Source organism: Schistocerca serialis, chromosome 5 (genome assembly GCF_023864345.2).
Source record: "Schistocerca serialis cubense isolate TAMUIC-IGC-003099 chromosome 5, iqSchSeri2.2, whole genome shotgun sequence".
Classification (NCBI taxonomy): domain Eukaryota; kingdom Metazoa; phylum Arthropoda; class Insecta; order Orthoptera; family Acrididae; genus Schistocerca; species Schistocerca serialis.
Genome location: NC_064642.1, coordinates 317605872 through 317629078, shown reverse-complemented (window position 1 = coordinate 317629078; position 23207 = coordinate 317605872). Strand labels below are relative to the sequence as shown.

The 23207-nt window shown below is 41.6% G+C and overlaps 1 protein-coding gene across 1 annotated transcript in view; it reads right to left on the bottom strand.

Moving 5' to 3' along the window:
- Window positions 1-23207, bottom strand: part of LOC126481920 (neuroendocrine convertase 2) — a 1488910-nt gene that overhangs the window by 902052 nt on the left and 563651 nt on the right. The gene's annotated exons all lie outside the window — the stretch shown is intronic.

Sequence of the window (23207 nt, the reverse complement as noted above, 5' to 3'; positions counted from 1 at the left end):
ACCATACTTGCTCCGGTCACTGCGAGAGGGCTGTACAAGCAATGATCACACGCACGGCGCAGCGGACACACCAGGAACCGCGGTGTTGGCCGTCGAATGGCGCTAGCTGCGCAGCATTTGTGCACCGCCGCCGTCAGTGTCAGCCAGTTTGCCGTGGCATACGGAGCTCCATCGCAGACCTTAACACTGGTAGCACGCCGCGACAGCGTTTACGTGAACCGTATGTGCAGTTGACGGACTTTGAGCGAGGGCGTATAGTGGGCATGCGGGAGGCCGGGTGGACGTACCGCCGAATTGCTCAACACGTGGGGCGTGAGGTCTCCACAGTACATCGATGTTGTCGCCAGTGGTCGGCGGAAGGTGCACGTGCCCGTCGAGCTGGGACCGGACCGCAGCGACGCACGGATGCACGCCAAGACCGTAGGATCCTACGCAGTGCCGTAGGGGACCGCACCGCCACTTCCCAGCTAATTAGGGACACTGTTGCTCCTGGGGTATCGGCGAGGACCATTCGCAACCGTCTCCATGAAGCTGGGCTACGGTCCCGCACACCGTTAGGCCGTCTTCCGCTCACGCCCCAACATCGTGCAGCCCGCCTCCAGTGGTGTCGCGACAGGCGTGAATGGAGGGACGAATGGAGACGTGTCGTCTTCACGATGAGAGTCGCTTCTGCCTTGGTGCCAATGATGGTCGTATGCGTGTTTGGCGCCGTGCAGGCGAGCGCCACAATCAGGACTGCATTAGACCGAGGCACCCAGGGCCAACACCTGGCATCATGGTGTGGGGAGCGATCTCCTACACTGGCCGTACACCACTGGTGATCGTCGAGGGGACACTGAATAGTGCACGGTACATCCAAACCGTCATCGAACCCACCGTTCTACCATTCCTAGACCGGCAAGGGAACTTGCTGTTCCAACAGGACAATGCACGTCCGCATGTATCCCGTGCCACCCAACGTGCTCTAGAAGGTGTAAGTCAACTACCCTGGCCAGCAAGATCTCAGGATCTGTCCCCCATTGAGCATGTTTGGGACTGGATGAAGCGTCGTCTCACGCGGTCTGCACGTCCAGCACGAACGCTGGTCCAACTGAGGCGCCAGGTGGAAATGGCATGGCAAGCCGTTCCACAGGACTACATCCAGCATCTCTACGATCGTCTCCATGGGAGAATAGCGCCTGCATTGCTGCGAAAGGTGGATATACACTGTACTAATGCCGACATTGTGCATGCTCTGTTGCCTGTGTCTATGTGCCTGTGGTTCTGTCAGTGTGATCATGTGATGTATCTGACCCCAGGAATGTGTCAATAAAGTTTCCCCTTCCTGGGACAATGAATTCACGGTGTTCTTATTTCAATTTCCAGGAGTGTATACACATCTTGATTACAGTGATATGCTTTTCTTAAATGCAGTTCTTAGGACTGTTGTTGTTGTGGTCTTTGATGCAGCTCTCCATGCTACTCAATCCTGCGCAAGCTTCTTCGTCCGAGTAACTACTGCAACCTACATCCTTTTGAATCAGCTTAGTGTATTCATCTATTGGTCTTCCTCTACCATTTTTACCCTCTACGCTTCCCACCAATACTAAATTGGTGATCCGTTGATGCCTCAGAAGATGTCCTACCGACCGATCCCTTCTTCCAGTCATGTTGTGCCACAAATTCCTCCCCCCCCCCTCCCCCAACTCTATTCAGGTCCTCCTCATTAGGTATGTGATCTACACATCTAATCTTCAGCATTCTTCTGTAGCACAACATTTAGAAAGCATCTATTCTGTTCTTGTCTGAACTGCTTATCGTCCATGTTTCACTTCTATACGTGGCTACACTCCATACAAATACTTTCAGAAGATATTTCCACTTAAATCTATACTCGATGTTAACAAATTTATCTTCTTCAGAAATGCTCTCCTTGCCATCACCAGTTTGCTGATCAAACAGCAAAAGTCATCAACTACTTTCAATGTCTCATTTCCTAATCTAGTTCCCTCAGTATCACCTAATTTAATTCGACTATATTCCGTTATCCTCGTTTTGCTTTTGTTGATGATCATCTTATATCCTCCTTTCCAGACACCGTGCATTCCGTTTAATTGCTCTTCCAAGTGCTTCGCTGTTTCTGACAGAATTACAATGTCATCGGCAAACCACAAGGTTTTTATTTCTTCTCCATGGATTTTAATCCCGTCTCCAAATTTTTCTTTTGTTTCCTTTACTGCTTGCTTAATACCTACAAGTGGAATAACATCGGGGATAGGCTGCAACTCTGTCTCACTCCCATCACACCACTGCTTTTTTTTCTTGCCCCTCGACTCTTGTAACTGCCAACTGGTTTCTGTACAAATTGTAAATAGACTCTCGCTCCCTGTATTTGAAGCGTGCCATTTTCAGAATTTGAAAGATAGTAATATAGTCAACATTGTTAAAAGCTTTCTCTAAGTCAACAAATGCTGGAAACGTACATTTGCATTTCCTTAACCTGTATTCTAAGGTAAGTCGTAGGGCCAGTATTGCCTCGCGTGTAACATTTCTATGGAATCCAAACTGATCATCCCCGAGGCCAGCTTCTAGCAGCCTTTCCATTCGTGTGTAAAGAATTCGTGTTAGTATTTTGCAACCGTGACTTATTAAACTGGTAGTTCGCTAATTCTCACACCTGTCAGTATCTGTTTTTTATTGGAATTATTACTTTCTTCTTGAAGTTTGAGGGTATTTCGCCTGTCTAACACATCTTGCTCATCAGATGGAAGAGTTTTGTCATGGCTGGCTTTCCCACGACTGTCAGTAGCTCTACTTGTCTTCTCCCAGGGCCTTGTTTCTACTTAGGTCTTTCAGTGCTCTGTCAAATTCTTCACGCAGTATGATATCCCTCATTTCATTTTCATCTACGTCCTCTTCCATTTCCATAATATTACCATCAAGTATGTCGCCCTTGTAGAGACCCTCTATGCACCATTCTGCTTCCGCTTCTTTGCTTAGGACTGATTTTACATCTGAGCTCTTGATATTCATACAGCTGGCTCTCTTTTCTCCAAAGGTCTCTTTAATTTTCCTGTAGGCGGCATCTACCTTACCCCTAGTGATATACGCTTCTACATCCTTACATTTATCCTCTAGCCACCTCCGCTTAGCCATTTTGCGCTTCTCATTTTTGAGACGTTTGTATTTCATTTCACCAGCTTCATTTACTGCGTTTTTATATTTTCTCCTTTCTTCAATTGCATTCAATATCTTTTGTGTTACCACAGTATTTCTATTAGCTCTCGTCTTTTTACCTACTTGATGATCTGCTGCCTACACTATTTCATCTCTCAAAGCTACCCATTCTTGTTCCCCTATATTCCATTTCCCTGTTCATGTCAATCGTTCCCTAACACTCCCTCCGAAACTCTCTACAGCCTCTGATTCTTTCAGTTTATCCAGGTCCCATCTCTTAAATTCCTACTTTTTTGCTGTTTCCTCAGTTTTAATCTACAGTTCATAACCAGTAAATTCTGGTCACAGTCCATATCCGCCCCTGGAAATGTCTTACATATTTGAACCCGGTTCCGAAATCTCTTCCTTACCATTATATATATATATATATATATATATATATATATATATTAAACACAAATATAACAATGAATGAATGTGGAAACACCTATCGTCCTTAGAACAGTTATCTACAATATACTTTTATCAAATACAAATGTTACTCAACACTTTTATCAAATAAACGTGATAGTAATATTCAGCAGACAGAAAACTGCAATTTGAAATTCCGAACTGAAAAACGCATTTACACATACTACCAAAATCGTATCAGTGTGTCACAGTTGCACATTGTTGGTAGGTATACTCGATGTTGTTACTGTCCCAACATTGGTATGACACAGCTCTCCACGCTAATCTATCCTAAGCAAATCTCTTTATCTTAGCATCTTTGCAACCTACATCCATTTGAACCTGCTTACTGTAACTCATGCTAAGTGTTCCTCTACAGTTTCTACCCTCCGCACTTCCATCTATTACCAAATCTACGAGTCACTGATGCCTCGCCATGTGTCCCATCAGTCGATCTCTCCTTTTAGCCAAGTTGTGGGACAGTTTCCTTTTTTTGCTCAGTTCGATTCAGTACCTTCTCATTATTTATTCGATGAACCATTGAATACTTGTTACCAGTACTTCAGATTTTATTCTGAAAAAATTGTTCCACAAAATTGCAAAAGTGTGCTGTTGCAACAGATGATTCTCGATTGTATTCTAATCAATATTAAGTTATGCATTAATTTTGATTCTTCTATGACCTGTATCATCGTTCCACTCACTGGACGAACAAATAGTTTTCCTCTCATAATTTTTGAAGAAAGATATGTTGTAACTTAACTCCTTATCCACATCGAATTGGGGATTATATAACATTCAAGAAGGATGGACACGCGATTAGTTCGTTGTCATTCTGGACGAATCATTTCCATTTTCACCTCTATTCATATCGAGAAACCGAAGAAATTCTTTAATCAAAACCTCTGATTCCGTATTTGAGCGTCGCTCTTCCAAGTCTAGTACCCAAAACCAATGCACCATCTCAGTCGGTCTTAATTGAGGATTATCACAGATAATAAGAAAACGCGGTCAGCGACTTTGCTATGACGTTTCCAGTACAACATAATGCACAGAGTTAAACCGTGTTTTACGCAAAGATACAATACTGAGTTACGCAATTAGACATTGCAGCTACCAAAATTCCGGAGTTTATTCGTTCAGAGATGCCATTGTCAGAGAATTTTCAGACGTTAGTATTCGTCAGTTTGGTTTCAGAGAGATTTATTGCCTTTTAGTGACAGTTTTCTTGGCGGAGCTGAAAAAGAAGCGAAATGGGTCACATACCAGAGTTAGCTCGCTTCTCGTAATAGGTCCTCTTGAGCAACGTGTACCTTCCTTTGTATTTCAATATTTTTGTCAAGGAAAAAGCATAAATTTATATTACTCACTTCCTTCCTATGTACGGTAGTTTCAAAATTATAAGCTTTATTCACTGTCCCTGTAGGAAAGCATAGCGTGAGACATTTGCGAGCTTGATTTTTACGAAGACCTGCGTCGAGATCAAGTCTCATATGCAGAAAAATGTGATACGGATGAGAATCAATAGAATATATTAACAGTGACTGAAAAAATCCCCTTATATGTACATAAATTTTTGAGAAAGTTCTGTAATAATTTTAGAAGCAACCTGCTGATATTACATTTTGATTGATTCACGCAGTGACAATTTTCAGAAAACACTTGTCAGGCAAGCAAACTATTTATTACTATGAAATCTATGGAGGTTATAGAGCACTAAACGCAAACTATTACAAATTATGCGTCTACTCTGATCCGCTAAATATACACTACCGGAAAAAAATTTGTACACCTAGAGAGACGACGTCGATTTTGATCCGATGACGGGATATGCCACCTGGGGGTAGTATATGTACTCATAATGATTTCCACATCGTTCGCAAACAGATAGCGTGGTGGGATGGTTATCAGAGCGCCATTTGTGTCTAAACTTTAATAGGGAATACTCACAGCCAGAACGATTAGTGTAGTACCGACGTGTGAAGCAAGCAGCCAACTACGTCATGGAGACGTACTCGTGCTTCCTACAGCCAACTGAGCGAGTTTGAAAGGGGGTCAGATCGTGGCCTTCCGAGTGGCTGGATAGTCCTCTAGGAGGATTCCCGCACAAGTTGGACGTGCTGCGTCAGTTCTGCAGCGATACTGTTATCAGTGGTCGCATGAACATTCTCACAAAGTAGACGAGGTTATGAACGTCGACACAGCACAGACGCCCGCTAGGGTCGTATTGCAAGTGCAACCGTGGGAGATCGTACGTCTGCCACAGTGCAGACAAGAGGGCTCGTGAGCCCAGACGTGTCAACACGAACTGTTGCGAACTGGTTATTAGCAGTGGGGTTACAGGCACACACAACTCTATCCTGTCTTCCACTCACGCCACAGCATCGACATGCACGGTTCCACTGGTGGCGTCAGAGTTTTACTTCGAAGATGAAATGGCGCGCCTTGGTCATCAGGAAGGAAACCTGATTCTGCCTCAGCAGATTTTGCCTGCACGTAAGTGATGGCCCTTTGCGCGTACGTCTCGTAGAGCGCAGTCGTCCATGACACACTGTCGCAATCTTGGGCCTTATGGTCTGGGGTGCGATAAGCTATAACTCTCGTCCACCTTTGGTTCTACCGGAGGGGACAGTAGCCAGCGCTCGGTACATGCAGAACGTTCTCATATCCGTCCTTTTGCCGTTCTTGCAACATGAAGGTGATGTGTTCTTCCAACAGGATAATGCTAGCCAACACATTGCTCCAGAAACTCACATTCTGTGCATGATGTGCTGCAACTTCCCTGGGTAGCACGATGTCCAGACTTGTCTCCAATTGAGGACGTGTGGGATATAATGGTACTAGAAGAGACTCGTACGACTTATCAGCCAACAACTCTTACAGAATTACGTGAATAGGTCGGGCAGGGGTGCCGTAAGTATCCCAAGACAGTATTCGCCATCTGTACGATCGACTGGATGTCAGAGTCAGCGCCTGCATTGCCGCCCATGGAGGCCACACAAAGTACTAATACTGGTGTTTCAGCATGGGATGATACATGGTCCCTGAGAAACGGTCGTGCTATTAATCTGTAAAAGTAATCGTATCATGTATTCCATATACGCTGTTGCAACAATAAATCGTGAGTGAATTGGGAACCTCTGAACGGGTGAACTATTTTTTTCCTGGCAGTGCATTCCACACCACATATAACACAACATAATAATGTTTGCTATTGTTATATAGTCGTTATCATATGATATGACAGAGTAATAGCATCTTAGATATACTCACTAATCCAATAAATATACACAAATGACTTCTATATGATTTACAGGAAGTATAATAATTAACTGTAAAAACTGAAAGATGAGAAAGTGTACGGTAACAGAAGCAAGAACTTCGTGATAAACATAGTCAGCGGACGATCGATTTGCGACATAACTGAGAATGTGTGGCTATAATCTGCCACTGTCTTCTGTACGAACTATTGTTCTGTTCGATAAAAATATATCTTAAATGTAAACTTTTTGATTATGTCTCCTTACAGTTAGATTCAGATCTCTTATATGGCCTACATTAACAAGAAATAGATTACCACTTCAGGGTTTTACAGGCTATGATTTACTGTAATCCCTGTACTTCTAGAAGTTGATACTACATGTGTCGTCCTTGCAACTGGATACAATAGTGCATCAATGTAACCAGTCAACTTTTTAATATTTTCAAACGAAAGCGGATAATCTTGTGAATCTTGACAATATTGTACAATTCAGTTCTCTAGCTCTTCAATATTATCAGCAGGATAGCAGTACACTCTATTATTGAGATGACCCAAAGCAGAATGGCCACATGACCTTGGAGGCCTTGGTAGAGTCTCTACTCGACTTATCTGCCCTGGACATTTTTGATGTGTTACGTGACATCTTATATCAGCAACAAAATGTGCAAATGCCTAAACATGCTTGTAGCACATTGTCCAACTATGGACCCTGCGTGAAATCTGAAACCAGTGATAGGTGGTCTAACAGAAAAATTACATTGAATATTCGTCAACAACTTTAAAATGATTATAATCCAAGAGTATAATAACAGAATTTAAACTCAGTTCCAGTGTTCACAGAAAATAATGAATTAAAACCGTCCACCATCTTGCAAGAACACAGTCTTATTTTTCCCCCAGATACGTTTCAACACAGTTGTCCAACCTTCATTAGGTTTTTCCTTCACTGCTTCCGACAGATAAACACACTAAATTTAAGTGGATCAATGAATTAAAAAGATCTGCTTTGTTGTAAAATTAACTTTGTTTGATAGCCCTAACCCTATGTGCCAGGTAGAGCAATGATAAACTTCTTAACTGCTGACATACGCATAATTTTTCACAAGAGCATTACTCATATACAAACAACACAAGTATAGAAAATGCCAATGGCCTAACCCACAAAATCAAAGACATGAATATATCCAATGCAGCTATATCTCTCTCATTTGATGTCGATGTATACACATACACATACTGGAAAAACAATGAAACTAGTTGAGAAACACATATATACAAGAAGTATCAACCATTCTGCAACTAATCACAGGGCAAAATTATTTCAAGTTTACGGATGAATACAACACCCAACAAAAACGCCACATTATAGGATCGCCAATAAGTGAATTATCAGTCAGTATCTTCCTCAAACATCCCGAAAACAAAGTATTTGAAGAAAGAATAAAACCTAACCATTGCAAAGTAATATACTGATACAGCTATGTCGATGACATAATTTGCTTGGTGGGTGAAACACATGACTGTATTACAGCTACAGAGAGGCACCAATAAAATCGATTCATGCAACGATTTCACACTTGAAACAGACAACTAAATACCGATTCTAGGCATCACAATAGGAAAAGGAACCACGAACGCTCCTAAATGTACGTAATATCCACAATATGCAGTACAGTAAAACGCAACAGATGTAGCCACTCAGCAACACACAAACAAACCAGCTTCAAACACCTACTACACAGACTGAACAAAATACCAATGAATACAGATAGATACACACAAGAACTATAAATAATCACATCGAATGCCAAAGAAAATGTTTACAAACTAGAAGCAACACACGAACTGAATCACGAAATGGAAACATAAATGACACAAACCACACACACAATAATTCACTGAGGTGACAAGCCGTGGGGCAGCGTTATGCACACATTCATATGGTGGTAGTATCGCGTACACAATGTGTAAAAGGCAGTGCATTGTCGGAACTTCAGGTGATTCGTGTGGCAAGATTTTCAAAGTGATTATGGCCACACGACAAGAATTAACAGACTGAAAGCGGAATGTCAGTTGGAGCTAGAGCCATGGGATATTGCATTTCGAAAATCGTTAGGGAATTCAATATTCCGAGATCCACAGTGTCAAGAATGTCCGCAATTACCATCTTTCATGGATTACCTCTCACCACCGTTAACGCAGTGGCTGACAGCCTTCACACAACGACCAAGAGCAGCAGCCTCTGCGTAGTAAGTGCTAACAGGCAAAGGACTCTGGGCCAAATAACAACAGAAATCAAAGTGGGACGTACGACGAATTTTTCCGTTAGGGCAATGTGTCGTTAATGGGCTATGGCAGCAGACGACCAACACAGCATGCCTGTAGCGCCTATGCTGCGCTAGGACCATACCGGTTGGACCCTAGACGACTGGAAAACCGTGGTCTGGCCAGAAGAATCATGATTTTAGTTGTAACAGCTGATCGTAGGATTGGGATGTGGCGCAGACCTCAGGAAGCCAAGAATCTGTCAACACGGCACTCTGCAGGCTGGTGATAGCTCTGTAGTGGTGTGAGCTGTGTTTACACGGAATGGCCTTGGTCCTCTGGTCCAATTAAACAGGCCACTGACTGGAAATAGTTATGTTCGCCTACTTGGATACCATTTGTAGCCATTGATTGTCTTCACATTCCCAAACAACGACGGAATTTTAATGAATGACAATGCGCATGTCATCAGGCCACAACTGTTCGCGACTGGTCTGAAGAACGTTCTGGACGATTCGAGCGAATGGTTTGACCACCCAGATATCCCGAAAACGATCCCATGGAACGTTATGGGACATAATCTAGAGGTCACTTCGTGCACGAAATCCTGCACCGACAACGCTTTCACAATCATAGACTGCTATAAAGGCAGCATAGGTTGTTATATCCGCAGGGGACTTCCAACGACTCGTTCAGTCCACACCACGTCGACCTGCTTTTCCATGCAGGGCAAAAAGAGGTCCGACATGAATTTAGGAGGTGTCTCATGACTTCTGTCACCACACTGTATTATAACTGCACACGGGAGTAAGGAACACCCAACATCGAATAAAAAACGAAGTACACAAGATGAGGAAACTAAAAACAATACAAACACAAGGCCCACCCAAACAATTAGCTGTACAATTATACTCAGTATCGGAAACAAAAAATAGGTATGGTATACAGAACATTTAAAATGTTTCAGAAATATTACAAACACCCTACACAATCTTACGTAAACTCAACAGTGCATCATCACTTAACCTACAAATATTGTAAATCAGTAAATGTAGGATAAATATAGATAAGTTTTCAGAGTAAGATATTCTGAAAATTAAAATCACTTAAATGTGGTAGTACACACCCACCTTTTGTGGAACGTCTCATTGAAAAGTATCACCACCTTAGCGCCATAACACAGACTCTAGATCCTCAAGTCCAGTAACTAGACCGCTGTTACTGATAAATTTGCTGTAAATCAGAATCCGCACTGACGGGAATGTCGACGTCTCGTGCATGCGAATCAAACTGGACTCTGAGAAATCACTGAGAATGCGTATGATTATGCAAAATTGTTCCCACTAGAGCCTGTCGCTCTCTGTGATCTTGTGCAGATTTTCTTGTATGGCAGTTACTTTACTTATTTTCAACTGAAGACTTCATCACCAGTGTGAGTCAAGAGCTCAGCTGTAGAAACAGGAGATTTCAAACGAGCAGAATCAAACTGTTCCATGAATACCTTATTAATATTTTGCGGCTTAACCGTATTTTATAAAGAATTAAATGAATTTATACGTCAGATAAATTCCGCGCAAACACTTGGCTACAATATGTTGCCACTTCAATCAGCAGGTTACTCCACGAACTATAAAGCCTGTGCAGGCCAAGTGACCACTCAGCGTATCCTTCGCGTGAAGCTTATGGAGAAAACTGTGGTTGTACAGGCTGATAGAGAAATAAAACTTGAAGATTTATTGAGTCAGAATCATACATATTTTCTACTTTTTTCAGCAGCCAATGCGCAGAAACTATCCTTGCAAAAACAGGTAATATGTTCGATGAAAGTGCTAGTCTATTTATTCAAAACTAGCGAAGCTGAAACTGCATTTGTTGCCTTAAAGGGCCTTAGCAAAGCGAAAAGGAGAAGAATCAGATTAACTACCTTCAGAATTATCTGGGTAAAATCAGATGCCAGGAGTTTAAAGTGGAGGGGGAGCGGGGGTGCAAGTATGTGCTCCTTCGCTGGCTGAGACCTGAAAGTGTTTTTGTAGTTCACAGTGCTGTGTCATTACACTATAAATAAAGTAAATGGTAACAGAAAAATATTGTAAATTTGTTCTTTACTTTCAGGTACTCGGTTATCTGTTACGGAACCCGAAAAATAACTCATTTAACAAGGAAAGTGAACCTTCTGAATGTAAAAATAGATGTGCTGGAAGCCTACATCTCTCAGTAAGCAGTCCTCCAATTGAATCCCCACATCTGATTTAACGAATTTATTCAGAACTGCCAACTGCCAACTGCCACTGTGCCTCTTAAGGAAGTTACGGCCTTGATTATGTTGCGTTATTCATGATGCAAAGGACAGTGTCAACATGTCGTACAAGTCAGAGCTTTGATGTTTTCTATATTTTTATGGAAACTATTGTAATAAGGCAGGTCTGTGTCATTCTGGCCGCGACATTTGCCCACGCGCTTGTTTTGGGAAAGCACCTGACGTGTTTCACAACCGTGACACGCGTGGACGTGATTTACGACAGCATTCATCAGCGCAAAATCTCGTATGAAGCCCTGTCGGAACGGCTAGTTTAGAGGACACAGTGTCACGTGATTTACGTGCGTTTCGATAGTAGATATCAAGCGTGAACTGATGCTTCACTGTCTTCTCTTTACTGTCAATGAAAAACAAAGGTCGCACCTCTGCAACGAGTCTGCTGAGCTGACTGATAAAATTCAAATTAAACATTATGGATTTCCTAATAATATTTGATGTTCAGAATGTCTGTGTTCTTGCTGTTGGTGCATAGAATTTAGTTATTATGAAACCTGAAAACATCGAGGCAATTCAAAGGGATGCAATGACCTGATTGTAGGCGTTCTCAAGGACATTTAAATCAATTGTCAGGAACTGGTGGGATGGTAGACGAGACAGAACGCGTAACAGTAGGACACATAACTTTTACCAGTTGTTACGTAATGAAATAAAAATTGATTCACACAGACAAAAAATTTGCCGAAGAGACTGCTCTGTACGCTACCGAGTGAGGTGGTTGTCTTAACTCATATTCACGAGGATAGCAGTTCGTAATTCTTGTCCGCCATCCAGATTTCCCTAAATCGCTTAAGCCTCAAGGGAAATACTGGGAAATACTCGGCCTACATTTTGTCACCAATTCGAACTTCTGCTTTGCCTCTAATGACCTTGTCGTCGACGGGACGTAAACGTCAAATTCCTTCCTATTTAATTAATAAAGATACATTTTTAAATGTTTATTCAGATTTCGCTTGTACAGCCGTATGTGGCTTTGTACCTTATGAGCGAGTCCAATTTTGTCGTCGTAGTGTACAGGGTTCCATAGTGTTACTAGCAAATGCATGCGCGCCTATGGATATGAAACGTGACTGATACAAAAACTCAATTTCAGATGGCTTGCTGCTGTGCGATTCCGTAGTGAACACAGTGAAGCCTTAAGACCAATGCATTTTAAACTAAATAGTGTCAGAGTTTGACATGTTAAAAGCGAAGAAAGTGTAGTGGTTAACATTTAGTCAATGAAAAGAACATTACAGATTGAGTATAAGGTCGGGTTGAGGAAATAAATCGCCGTGTTCTTCTGAAGGAAGTATCTCGGGATATGTTATAAGGGAAGCCACAAAAATGTCTACATACCACCAAGTCATTCCGTTTTGGTATGTTGCTGCTGCATGATGATATCTTCTTTGGGACTGAACAGAATGGTGTGTCGTGATCCAGACTCTCTATAGACAGTCTCCATCAGCGTTATAACTTCCTCATTATGAAATACAATCATCTCATCTGATATTTGGTACGTTTGCCTGTGATGACTGTTCTGCACCTCTGGGTGCTATACAAATTTTTTGGAAGCATTGCCTCCATGTTACATAACAATAGGAGTGGAAAGAACTTCAGTTTCCTCTAGTACTTCTCAGATTATTCTTGCTATCTCCATTCCACCGTTATTGTAGCGGAGAAGTATTTACGAAACGTCGACAATTAGCACAACGCAGTGCATGCCATTGAGTAGCTGCCAGTTTTAAGATGATCTGAACAAAGCCTTTATCCTCATCAACTTTACACATGCACTTAGATTTTCAACAGCGCAAGGACTCTCGTTTTTGTGCGCATTGGTTATTGGTTTGTATCTGAAGACAAGCGTCATAGCTCATTACTTTGTTGACTTGGTGGGACTCTCTTGCAGTTTTTAGCATGCGTTGTGCACTGCGTTGTGGTTGCGCTTCAAGGCGATTTACGTATATACGTGTTTTCTGTTTGACTTTTTCCCCATAAGGATTTATTTTGTTCACTGTGGGTTCATTAAGAAAACCTTAACTACAGTATGAGAATGACATACATTCACTGTCATTCATAATTTGTGTACTATTCTAATCGTTATTCATTTTTTACTTATTTAGGAAGGTTTTATTGTTCTTGTATCACAGGAGTCATTTTTCTCACTATAGCATGCTCTATTGGTTATGAAATTATTCAACACTCAAGAGTAGTAAGGTCTGTGAGTACTGCGTATTTATAATAGGTGTAATTTTTTACAATTTTTGTGGTATTTTGCTATCAATTAATTGTGTATACTGATCAGGAAAGTATATGCCTTCACAATATCCACTCACTTCCACTCCCCAGCTCATGTTGCCGCTAGTCCTGACCTACCAATAGTAACACTGACTCTCCTGCTGCGCTTAGTTCCCTGAAAACAAAAATGGCTCTGAGCACTATGCGACTTAACTTCTGAGGTCATCAGTCGCCTAGAACTTAGAACTAATTAAGCCTTACTAACCTAAGGACATCACACACATCCATACCCGAGGCAGGATTCGAACCTGCGACCGTAGCGGTCGCTCGGCTCCAGACTGTAGCGCCTAGAACCGCACGGCCACTCCGGCACTCCGGCCGGCCCCGTGGGGGGGGGGGGGGGGGGGCGAGGAGGAGGATCATGTTTCTCACAAACTGCAGTTTTCATCAACTATAATGCTCCATTAGTCGCGTTACCTTTCACTGTTGGAGGTTGTAACGATCGTACATGAATGTGGCCGCGTTCCAACGACTGCGCCAATGTAAGTCTTCTGTAACCTGCTACACAAAATAAATTAGTTCAACAATTATAAAGAATTCACCTCGATTGCAAATAGAAACCGGATGTTGCCCTAGGTTTCAGTGCGGATAACCACGCCTTCTTCGGAACACACTAAAACTACAAACTGCTTAAAGAGGTATGGTCCAACATTAATTTTTGACCAAGCCTCTTTAGGCAGTTTGTAGTTTTAGTGTGTTCCAAAGAAGGCGAGGTTATCCGCACTGAGACCTAGGTCAACATCCGGTTTCTATCTGCAATCGAGGCGGATTCTTTATAATCATTAAATTATTCACGATTGCTGACGCGCTGCAATGTTAAAAGTTCTCTAAATTAGTTCAAGGAGGAGAACACATTATGATAACACACAATACCTTAACATTCAACTCTGCTTACACGTGTAATCGAAAACTGCGTTCATTATGTGACAGTACCTGGGCAGGTATTTAGTGCTGGAAGTAAGTAAGTTCGTTGCCACGTTGCTGCTCTGTGGCCTGTGGTGCTTCCAATCCTTGCGGGGTGTTTACAGTAACGGAGTATTCCAGCGTGTCACTTGATAATTCGAGGCGAACTCTTTCGATAGACAACTGGGTGTTCACTGATGTCTAAACCGACTGAAAATTGGAAGACTGAACACTTAAGTCTGCTCGATGAAGTCCGTGTGGCAGACAACGGATGTGGCAGGCGGATTGCTATACCGAATCCGTGCGATTGCCTGTAGATCACGCGTTCTTCATCCGTTGTTCTCTCCAAGCGGAAAGATGCCATCGTTGCGTCTGGTTGCCGCCTGTGACGGGAGTAGCAAAGTAGTCCGGCTCTGTGGACAGTCCTGAAGCTCACACTGCTCCTGGCCTCGCCGTGATGTTTGCTTTGCCGAACGCCGCTACGATGGCGAGGAGACCTATCTGGCACGGTTAGTAGTGTGAATACGACAAAAGTATTTCCGATAAAGTCTTTGGTAGCAACGCAGAGCTGTAAAACTATCGTAGGCTACCATAAGTAACAGTAGACTAAGTTAGTTTTCCTAGTAACCTTGGCCTGTTGAGTTCTTAACTGTGTTACGTATATGTTAGGTGTGTTGCATACGCGTAGGGCGCTACCTCATTTTGATCGGTTTGTTTACGTGACAGACTCCACTAAAAACCGGTGAACTGTCGAGAAACTGGGTAAGGACATGCAAAAGTCCACGGAACCTGCAGAATATCTTCGTTCTAGATAGTTATCTTCTTGTCTATCACTGAAATATAAACAGTATTTTCAGGCTTTACTCGAAAATTGTTGATTTGTAACGTGAAACAAAGGAATGTTGTAGTAAAAATTTAAAAAAAACTACAGATTTATCATATGGGGGTAGAAAACGCCATTTCGTCGAAGTAAAGGTAAAATGATAATTAAAAAAACGCGAAAAGAAACATCGCATACAATATCTCGTAGAGCTTACTCAAAACATTTTTCTGTCATTCATAAACAACTTTCGTACTTATTAATAATAAGAGGAAACTCTTGTTTTTGTTCTATTGAGTATAAAATAACAGCAATAACTATATATATATATATATATATATATATATATATATATATATATATTATATTTGCGTATGTAAACAGTATTTCCATCAAAAGTAATTGCTCTAGGTACGTAAAAGCACACCAGTTACGCGATCAACTAGCTGCAAACTTACAAAAAGCAGTCAACATTTTGCAAACACATAAAATACATGACAGACTAACACTGAACGATGCGCGGTTCTAGTTATATACAAAAGAACGGTCGAACACACTGCTTTCCGGGTGGAAAGGCGTACCGGTCCCTGGCACGAATCCGCCCGGCGGATTAGTGTCGCGGTCCGGTGTGCCGGCCAGTCTGTTTTAAGGCGGTTTTCCACTTGCCTCGGTGAATGTGGGCTGGTTCCCCTTATTACGCCTCAGTTACACTATGTCGGCGATTGCTGCGCAAACACTGTCTCCACGAACGCGTACATCATAATTGCTCTACCATGCAAACATTGGGGGTTACACTCGTCAGGTATGAGACGTTCCGTGGGGCGGGGGGTCGGTGTGCGGACATTTGCCACGGCGGACATTTGCCACGATTTTACCTGCTCTGAAGGGTTGGGTCCCTCGTCTCCCCCTCCTCCTCCTCCTCCTCCTCCTCGCTCGCCGCCAGACCCTCAGTAAAGGTACTTACTGAGCCTTTCCGCTGGTTTTATTAACATAGGACCAGAATCTCTATGGATTTTTCGCCACATTTCTAGATAGAGTTTCATTGTGGAAACTATTAAATGCATCTCGCATTGAAATCCGCACCAAATTTTGAGCCACAGTAAAACTTCCCCAATCTTGGAGATTTTGCGCTCGTCTAAATTATACGTGCCTTTTTCGGTGCTCCTGCAGCAGCTTTCTGTCGTGTTTTGTGTATCATAGGGGATCATTTCCGTCTGATATTAATTTATTTGGTATGAATCTCTCGATTGCTGTTGATACTATTTCTTTGAGCTTAAGCCACATATGGTCTTCACTTACATAGTTTGGAAGGATTGGAGATTGTCTCTTAGAAAGACGTCAAACGAATTTTTAGTTGCTTTCATAAATGTTTATATTTCGCGTTTAGTTTTGGTGAATTTCTTTGTTACGGAATTGAGCCTCACTATGGCTGTGTGTTCACTAATTCCTGTACCCGTCGTGAGGCTCAGGATTATTCGTGGCTAAGAGGCCAAGTGTGTTTTCGTAACCATTTACAATTTGCATGGCCCCGTGAAATAACTGTTCAAAATAATTTTATAAAAAGCATTTAGAACAATTACAGAAGTTGTTTTCTATCTACAGTAGGGTCTGAAAATGAAGTTTTGTCAATATACGGGAGGTAGATTGAAGTCACCGCCAACTATAATTCTATGAGTAGGGTACCCATTTGCGATGAGACTCGAGTTTTCTTTGAAATGTTCAGCAACTGTTTCATCTGAGACCGGGGGTCGGTAAAAGGAGCCAGTTATTAATTTATTCCGGTTGTCAAATATAACCTCTGTCCATACTAAGTCACAGGAACTACCTGCTTCAATGTCGCTTGTGAGCTGCAACACATTACATTATTTTTCCTTAAGTTGTGCTTCTTGTTTCTGTTGTAGTGGAGATCATTACAATTACGGCTTTTCCCTCCAAAACCTAGGATGCTTTCTCTGTGACCCTGTTAACACCAGAGCCAAACAATGTAGAACAACAACGTACGTTACAAGCATAATATTCTGGATTACTTCATTTCCTTATTTCTAACATTTTAAAATTGTTCATCGACTTTAGATGACATGTCAATCATCGATGTTCTTATCTCTGTTTATGAACGTACTTTCAATCCTGTTTTGAACATTGTCCCGCTACACTTTATTAACTAATGATTCGCCGAAAAGGATAACGGAATTTAGAGAGTATTAATATGGAGTATGTCGTTCTTCTTTTCAAACATTCACATACCTATTTCTTCTTTCCTCATTGTCTTTTGGGCATGCAGTTGTAGTAATTGTTGTTGTTGTTGTGGTCTTCAGTCCTGAGACTGGTTTGATGCAGCTCTCCATGCTACTCTATCCTGTGCAAGCTTCTTCATCTCCCAGTACCTACTGCAACCTACATCCTTCTGAATCTGCTTAGTGTATTCACCTCTTGGTCTCCCCCTATGATTTTTACCCTCCACGCTGCCCTCAAATACCAAATTGGTGATCCGTTGATGCCTCAGAACATGTCCTACCAACCGATCCATTCTTCTGGTCAAGTTGTGCCACAAACTTCTCTTCTCCCCAATCCTATTCAATACTTCCTCATTAGTTATGTGATCTACCCATCTAATCTTCAGCATTCTTCTGTAGCACCACATTTCAAAAGCTTCTATTCTCTTCTTGTCCAAACTATTTACCGTCCATGTTTCACTTCCATACATGGCTACACTCCATACAAATACTTTCAGAAATAACTTCCTGACACTTAAATCTATACTCGATGTTAACAAATTTCTCTTCTTCAGAAACGCTTTCCTTGCCATTGCCAGTCTACATTTTATATCCTCTCTACTTCGTCCATCATCAGTTATTTTGCTCCCCAAATAGCAAAACTCCTTTATTACTTTAAGTGCCTCATTTCCTAATCTAATACCCTCAGCATCACCCGACTTAACTCGACTACATTCCATTATCCTCGTTTTGCTTTTGTTGATGTTCATCTTATATCCTCCCTTCAAGACACCATCCATTCCGTTCAACTGCTCTTCCAAGTCCTTTGCTGTCTCTGACAGAATTACAATGTCATCGGCGAACCTCAAAGTTTTTATTTCTTCTCCATGGATTTTAATACCTACTCCAAATTTTTCTTTTGTTTCCTTACTGCTTGCTCAATATACAGATTGAATAACATCGGGGAGTGGCTACAACCCTGTCTTACTCCCTTCCCAACCACTGCTTCCCTTTCATGTCCCTCAACTCTTATAACTGCCATCTGGTTTCTGTACAAGTTGTAAATAGCCTTTCGCTCCCTGTATTTCACCCCTGCCACCTTTAGAATTTGAAAGAGAGTATTCCAGTCAACATTGTCAAAAGCTTTCTCTAAGTCTACAAATGCTAGAAACGTAGGTTTGCCTTTCCTTAATCTTTCTTCTAAGATAAGTCGTAAGGTCAGTATTGCCTCACGTGTTCCAGTGTTTCTACGGAATCCAAACTGATCTTCCCCGAGGTCAGCTTCTACTAGTTTTTCCATTCGTCTGTAAAGAATTCGTGTTAGTACTTTGCATCTGTGGCTTATTAAACTGATTGTTCGGTAATTTTCACATCTGTCAACACTTCCTTTCTTTGGGATTGGAATTATTATATTCTTCTTGAAGTCTGAGGGTATTTCGCCTGTTTCATACATCTTGCTCACCAGATGGTAGAGTTTTGTCAGGACTGGCTCTCCCAAGTAATTAAAGAAGGCAAAAATTCAGCGACAAAATGAAATGATTAGCGTACATTCGCATCCTCTTTACATCGTTCCTTTCTTGTTGCTCCCATGGCCATGGACTGTTTCTATCGCAATCAGTAAGCGTGAAAGGAAGCTACCATACGGACAAAGGGATCTATATTTATACTTGGCAGAACTAATTACATACTGACAGAGTCGTCGGAATTGCTGTCGTTTCCCAAAAGATATAAATATTTCGATTTAGGAAAAGAAGCTCTGTATTTCGCCAAGATGTCGAAAAAGAAGGTCCCTTATGTACTGGTTGTATCGAGTAAGACGTGGAGGCGGCGGTTTGCACGCGGACTGAAGAAGTACGAGGAAGGGCGTCCCTTACCTGAGGGATCGCTACCTGGCGAAGGGCCAAGTGTGGCAAATGTCCGGCGTGGCAAATGTCCGGCGTGTCAAATGTCCGGCATTCCGAGGGGTCCACCGGGGGCCAAATAACTCTGGATTCGGTGTGGGGCGGCAGTGGGGTGAGTGGACCGCTGTAGCCTGTTGTAGGGTTGTGAACAACTGAAGGCTACAGTGGGGACGAAGCCTCTCCATCATTTCTAGGTCCCCAGTTCCATACAACACAATACAATATATACAAAAGAAACAAACAAGCAAAAGTCGTCAGCTCCAGTTCTCTCACACACATTCATTTATATTTCTTTCCCTGCCAATGCTACGAATATTACAGATAATCCTATGACTTACTACGTCATTTATGTACTGTACCAAAACTACCGTACTGTAGTTTCGGCAGAACGCAAGTCTTTAGCAACGTAATAGGAAAAGAAACACTCGTGGAAGTGTGTGTTTGGTTTACTTGAAATTTAAGTGATGCACTTGCTATGCTATAATGTTGTCATGTCTTCATCCACTGCAGGTTTCAGAAGGTAAAGCAGAGACAGCACTAGTTGAAATAGGGATAGGCTAAACTAGTAATAACGTGTATCAAGCTACAACGTTCCACATCTAGACAGATGATATGTTCCAAAAACGTTTTACTTGTTGGACAGGTACCACGGAGTCTGAGCAGTACACTAAAACCAGAGAAGTAGATCGTATATTTGTAGCATTTTTTTAAGTAATAAAGTTATTGTTCATTGGCTTCACTCGAATGCTTTCTTACGTTACAGTCGTTTTGAAAAAACAAAAAAAAAATGGTGTGCCCACAGATAACACACTGTGCTGCTGCTTACGTTCATCTCTTACAGAAAAACATCCCTACAAGTATCTTGTATTCATTGTTGACAACCACATCCAATTACTCAGAAAGTTGAATACATAATTTCTGTATGTCACTTCGCAGAGTCTCGCATCTAGATAATACGGGAGTACAGTACTGTAGCGTAGAATGCACAACACCCTTGGAGCTTTAAACGCGTTACGGTCTCCGTACTGGGACGGAGGCACTGCTCTCATAGCGGAACCGCTCTGCAGTCGACAGCCTGCCCCTGTTAAACTGTTGCCGAAGGGCAAACACGTTCCAACTACACCTTGACCAAGAGGATCTAGTAAGGGCTGCATTGTGAAACGACACTCCTGCGTTGGAATGTTCCCAGATAACACCGTCACCGACGGATGATGATGATATTTCTTTTGTGGGGTGACTGAGTGCGTAGTAACCAGCGCAAGTACAAATTTCAAATCATTTCACTGTCCAGCTCGCCACTTTCCTGGATGATGATGAAATGGTGAGGACAACACAAACACCCAGTCCCCTGGTGGAGAAACTCCCCGACCCAGCCGGAATCGAACTTGGGACTTGGTGATCCACAGGCGGAAACGCTAGCCACTAGACCACTAGCTGCGGACGAAGTTGTGTGTGCGTAAAAAAAATACAAGACTGAACTCTCATGCTGTCGACTACAGAACGTTTGAGTCCCAATAACATACATCCTGATTTAGGTTTTCCGTGATTTCCCTAAATCATTCCAGGCAAACGCCGCAATGATTTCTTTGAAAAGGCACGGCCGACTTCCTTCCCCATCCTTCCCTAATCCGATGAGACCGATAACCTCGCTGTTTGGTCTCTTCCCCCTAATAACCCACCCACCATACTTAACAAATCATGATAGACGTCTGAAAGCAATTTCGCGTTTTTCCTAGACACGTTCCAGCATCTCGAAACTTCCCTGAACTCATAGTGCCTAAAACAAACTATAGTCCTAAATAAGGAGTAAAAATTACCTAAAATTAATAAATTTATATCCAAAGTAAATTCTACTCCAGTAGCTTCATTTAAAAACCACTCGTATAAGCAACAGTACGAACTGAAATTTACGTTATACTAACTTTAGATACTTAGATATAACTTTGTTGGATACAGAGCAGTAAACGACCATGGTATCAAGAACTGTTCTGTGCACGAACGACTTCAGCTGTATGGTGCCGTAGATCTGAAGACGGCCAGCATGAAGGCCGAAACCGGTCATCATTCTTAAATAACTGATTCTTTGCGACCTTAACTGTTTCAGTAAGTGATATTAACTTGCACTGTCACGATCACCTCCATGTGTTCACAAAAAGAAAGAAAAAAACATATGTCACAATCTTCTGCAATAACGTAACATAATCTCTGCGCCGACCGTTGCTTTAACGTTGTAAGTGATTGCTAGAATGCACTACATTAGTAGAAGAACCTCAGTCTAACATTAGAGGCATCTGTCTTGCAGTAGTAATGGCGGTTTCATTCGAAAGGCACTGGTATTTAAAAAAGTTGTGATTTCGGGCAGAAACCAGTAGTACTTAAAGAATTAAAAGGCACGAATGGTACTGATTTGTTTAAAACTAGGGAATTTAATCTACAAGAAGAATAAAATCTCAACTCAAATGTTGATGGTGTTGGGACAGCAACCAGCCACAAATTTACTTTCAGTTCCTTTGTTCAAAGGGTACCGTTATTGGTTTCGAATCATCGTGATTCATCTTCAGACGGTTTACACGCTTTCCTTATAACATGTGGTGTTTTTTACAGCCGATATTGCTGAAGAAAACCATTCAGTGAAACATTGAAAACAACTTAAAAATTTTACATCTAGCAGAAAAAGGAGCCACCATGAATATATTAGAAAAAATAGAAATACATACACACAAAAATAGCGCCCCAGACTATATACTTAATGAACAAAAAGGTTTAGCTAACACCTCTTTCCTAAAAATTTCCAAAAATTATTTTCCAACCTCCAAAGTAAATAATATTAGTACAGCTATCTGCAGATCAAGTAGCAAATTTATATGTTACTATAATTCTCATGATGCTTAATGTAATTAAATAATATACTATTTTACAAATACAGTACTAAAAAAACTTTATAATTAATGTAACAGTATCAAATCAAAAAATAAATGTCTCTGTACTAGTGTAAAATACATTTCAGTTGCGTATGTGAAAATATGATCCTTTCCAAACATAGGACATCTTCAAATGTTACAATATATCATAGCATCTTTGATACTCATATGTTTGTAAGCTCTTTGTATGTATCTAAACATGTGGTGCATGGTAGAAATCTTCTCAGTGACAAATCTAAAGTGTTCAGTGAGTAAAATTTACCTGTGCAACAATAAGAATGCAGTGGGAATGTATTCACATGTGTTGAACGAATGTTATGAAAACAAACACATCACACCGACATTTCACGTAAGTCACATCCAACGAAAAACTGTAACGCAACCATCTGTGTGTGGCTTGCTTATAATTATGTACTACTCATATTTTAGGACAATTAATCTGTAAAAAATACACCACATGTTATAAGGAAAGCGTGTGAACCGTCTGAAGATGAATCACAACGATTCGAAACCGGTAACGGTACTCTTTGAATAAAGGAACTGAAAGTAAATTTTTGGCTTGTTGCTGTCCCAACACCATCAACATTTGTCTTCAAATAACAGCCACGGTCTCCAACCATGTCATCATATGACATAATTGCAAAAAACTGAACTGTTTTCCGATTGCTATCCAGAAACGAAGTGAGCTGTGAAAACTCGCTTTTATTTCAATGAATATTACTCTA